This window comes from Pimephales promelas, chromosome 3 (genome assembly GCF_988280905.1).
Source record: "Pimephales promelas chromosome 3, fPimPro1.hap1.1, whole genome shotgun sequence".
NCBI lineage: Eukaryota > Metazoa > Chordata > Actinopteri > Cypriniformes > Leuciscidae > Pimephales > Pimephales promelas.
In genome coordinates, this window is record NC_142771.1 from 45,602,937 (window position 1) to 45,605,436 (window position 2,500).

At 47.9% G+C, this 2,500-nt stretch overlaps 12 non-coding genes and 1 pseudogene across 12 annotated transcripts; all 13 read right to left on the bottom strand.

Moving 5' to 3' along the window:
- Window positions 1–48: 48 nt before the first annotated feature.
- LOC148986466 (5S ribosomal RNA) lies at window positions 49–167 on the bottom strand. The gene has a single exon (XR_016166766.1). It is a non-coding gene; the product is annotated as a 5S ribosomal RNA (ribosomal RNA).
- A 63-nt stretch (window positions 168–230) lies between these two features.
- On the bottom strand, window positions 231–349 carry LOC148986467 (5S ribosomal RNA). The gene has a single exon (XR_016160494.1). It is a non-coding gene; the product is annotated as a 5S ribosomal RNA (ribosomal RNA).
- A 63-nt stretch (window positions 350–412) lies between these two features.
- Window positions 413–531, bottom strand: LOC148986468 (5S ribosomal RNA). The gene has a single exon (XR_016166767.1). It is a non-coding gene; the product is annotated as a 5S ribosomal RNA (ribosomal RNA).
- Window positions 532–594: 63 nt separating this feature from the next.
- LOC148986469 (5S ribosomal RNA) lies at window positions 595–712 on the bottom strand. The gene has a single exon (XR_016163867.1). It is a non-coding gene; the product is annotated as a 5S ribosomal RNA (ribosomal RNA).
- A 63-nt stretch (window positions 713–775) lies between these two features.
- On the bottom strand, window positions 776–894 carry LOC148986470 (5S ribosomal RNA). The gene has a single exon (XR_016160495.1). It is a non-coding gene; the product is annotated as a 5S ribosomal RNA (ribosomal RNA).
- A 63-nt stretch (window positions 895–957) lies between these two features.
- On the bottom strand, window positions 958–1,076 carry LOC148986471 (5S ribosomal RNA). Its single transcript, XR_016160352.1, has one exon. It is a non-coding gene; the product is annotated as a 5S ribosomal RNA (ribosomal RNA).
- Window positions 1,077–1,139: 63 nt separating this feature from the next.
- LOC148986472 (5S ribosomal RNA) lies at window positions 1,140–1,258 on the bottom strand. Its single transcript, XR_016166768.1, has one exon. It is a non-coding gene; the product is annotated as a 5S ribosomal RNA (ribosomal RNA).
- A 167-nt stretch (window positions 1,259–1,425) lies between these two features.
- Window positions 1,426–1,544, bottom strand: LOC148986473 (5S ribosomal RNA). The gene has a single exon (XR_016162531.1). It is a non-coding gene; the product is annotated as a 5S ribosomal RNA (ribosomal RNA).
- A 63-nt stretch (window positions 1,545–1,607) lies between these two features.
- On the bottom strand, window positions 1,608–1,726 carry LOC148986474 (5S ribosomal RNA; annotated as a pseudogene).
- Window positions 1,727–1,789: 63 nt separating this feature from the next.
- LOC148986475 (5S ribosomal RNA) lies at window positions 1,790–1,908 on the bottom strand. The gene has a single exon (XR_016162446.1). It is a non-coding gene; the product is annotated as a 5S ribosomal RNA (ribosomal RNA).
- A 63-nt stretch (window positions 1,909–1,971) lies between these two features.
- Window positions 1,972–2,090, bottom strand: LOC148986476 (5S ribosomal RNA). Its single transcript, XR_016166769.1, has one exon. It is a non-coding gene; the product is annotated as a 5S ribosomal RNA (ribosomal RNA).
- Window positions 2,091–2,153: 63 nt separating this feature from the next.
- On the bottom strand, window positions 2,154–2,272 carry LOC148986477 (5S ribosomal RNA). The gene has a single exon (XR_016160496.1). It is a non-coding gene; the product is annotated as a 5S ribosomal RNA (ribosomal RNA).
- Window positions 2,273–2,335: 63 nt separating this feature from the next.
- Window positions 2,336–2,454, bottom strand: LOC148986478 (5S ribosomal RNA). Its single transcript, XR_016166771.1, has one exon. It is a non-coding gene; the product is annotated as a 5S ribosomal RNA (ribosomal RNA).
- Between the last annotated feature and the right edge of the window lie 46 nt (window positions 2,455–2,500).

Below are 2,500 nucleotides of genomic sequence, written 5' to 3' on the forward strand. Positions count from 1 at the left end.
AATTGGGCTATTTGAATGGTTAGAACATTAGGGTAGTAAACTAAATAAAGCTTACAGCACCTGGTATTCCCAGGCGGTCTCCCATCCAAGTACTAACCAGGCCCGACCCTGCTTAGCTTCCGAGATCAGACGAGTTCGGGCGTTCTCAAGGTGGTATGGCCGTAAGCGAAATCTGCTGCCAAAATTGGGCTATTTGAATGGTTAGAACATTAGGGTAGTAAACTACATAAAGCTTACAGCACCTGGTATTCCCAGGCGGTCTCCCATCCAAGTACTAACCAGGCCCGACCCTGCTTAGCTTCCGAGATCAGACGTGTTCGGGCGTTCTCAAGGTGGTATGGCCGTAAGCGAAATCTGCTGCCAAAATTGGGCTATTTGAATGGTTAGAACATTAGGGTAGTAAACTACATAAAGCTTACAGCACCTGGTATTCCCAGGCGGTCTCCCATCCAAGTACTAACCAGGCCCGACCCTGCTTAGCTTCCGAGATCAGACGAGTTCGGGCGTTCTCAAGGTGGTATGGCCGTAAGCTAAATCTGCTGCCAAAATTGGGCTATTTGAATGGTTAGAACATTAGGGTAGTAAACTATATAAAGCTTACAGCACCTGGTATTCCCAGGCGGTCTCCCATCCAAGTACTAACCAGCCCGACCCTGCTTAGCTTCCGAGATCAGACGAGTTCGGGCGTTCTCAAGGTGGTATGGCCGTAAGCGAAATCTGCTGCCAAAATTGGGCTATTTGAATGGTTAGAACATTAGGGTAGTAAACTACATAAAGCTTACAGCACCTGGTATTCCCAGGCGGTCTCCCATCCAAGTACTAACCAGGCCCGACCCTGCTTAGCTTCCGAGATCAGACGTGTTCGGGCGTTCTCAAGGTGGTATGGCCGTAAGCGAAATCTGCTGCCAAAATTGGGCTATTTGAATGGTTAGAACATTAGGGTAGTAAACTACATAAAGCTTACAGCACCTGGTATTCCCAGACGGTCTCCCATCCAAGTACTAACCAGGCCCGACCCTGCTTAGCTTCCGAGATCAGACGAGTTCGGGCGTTCTCAAGGTGGTATGGCCGTAAGCGAAATCTGCTGCCAAAATTGGGCTATTTGAATGGTTAGAACATTAGGGTAGTAAACTACATAAAGCTTACAGCACCTGGTATTCCCAGGCGGTCTCCCATCCAAGTACTAACCAGGCCCGACCCTGCTTAGCTTCCGAGATCAGACGAGTTCGGGCGTTCTCAAGGTGGTATGGCCGTAAGCGAAATCTGCTGCCAAAATTGGGCTATTTGAAGAAGAAAAAAAAGAGACTCTTTCAGGCTTTCTGAAGAAACTGAGAGACTATTTCAGGAATTTTGAGGGGGAAAAAAGACAATTTAGGATTTTTGAAACATTTCATTGACTCTTTTTTTTTTTTTTTTAAACAATAAAGCTTACAGCACCTGGTATTCCCAGGCGGTCTCCCATCCAAGTACTAACCAGGCCCGACCCTGCTTAGCTTCCGAGATCAGACGAGTTCGGGCGTTTTCAAGGTGGTATGGCCTTAAGCGAAATCTGCTGCCAAAATTGGGCTATTTGAATGGTTAGAACATTAGGGTAGTAAACTACATAAAGCTTACAGCACCTGGTATTCCCAGGCGGTCTCCCATCCAAGTACTAACCAGGCCCGACCCTGCTTAGCTTCCGAGATAAGACGAGTTCGGGCGTTCTCAAGGTGGTATGGCCGGAAGCGAAATCTGCTGCCAAAATTGGGCTATTTGAATGGTTAGAACATTAGGGTAGTAAACTATATAAAGCTTACAGCACCTGGTATTCCCAGGCGGTCTCCCATCCAAGTACTAACCAGGCCCGACCCTGCTTAGCTTCCGAGATCAGACGAGTTCGGGCTTTCTCAAGGTGGTATGGCCGTAAGCGAAATCTGCTGCCAAAATTGGGCTATTTGAATGGTTAGAACATTAGGGTAGTAAACTACATAAAGCTTACAGCACCTGGTATTCCCAGGCGGTCTCCCATCCAAGTACTAACCAGGCCCGACCCTGCTTAGCTTCCGAGATCAGACGAGTTCGGGCGTTCTCAAGGTGGTATGGCCGTAAGCGAAATCTGCTGCCAAAATTGGGCTATTTGAATGGTTAGAACATTAGGGTAGTAAACTACATAAAGCTTACAGCACCTGGTATTCCCAGGCGGTCTCCCATCCAAGTACTAACCAGGCCCGACCCTGCTTAGCTTCCGAGATCAGACGTGTTCGGGCGTTCTCAAGGTGGTATGGCCGTAAGCAAAATCTGCTGCCAAAATTGGGCTATTTGAATGGTTAGAACATTAGGGTAGTAAACTATATTAAGCTTACAGCACCTGGTATTCCCAGGCGGTCTCCCATCCAAGTACTAACCAGGCCCGACCCTGCTTAGCTTCCGAGATCAGACGAGTTCGGGCGTTCTCAAGGTGGTATGGCCGTAAGCGAAATCTGCTGCCAAAATTGGGCTATTTGAATGGTTAGAACATTAG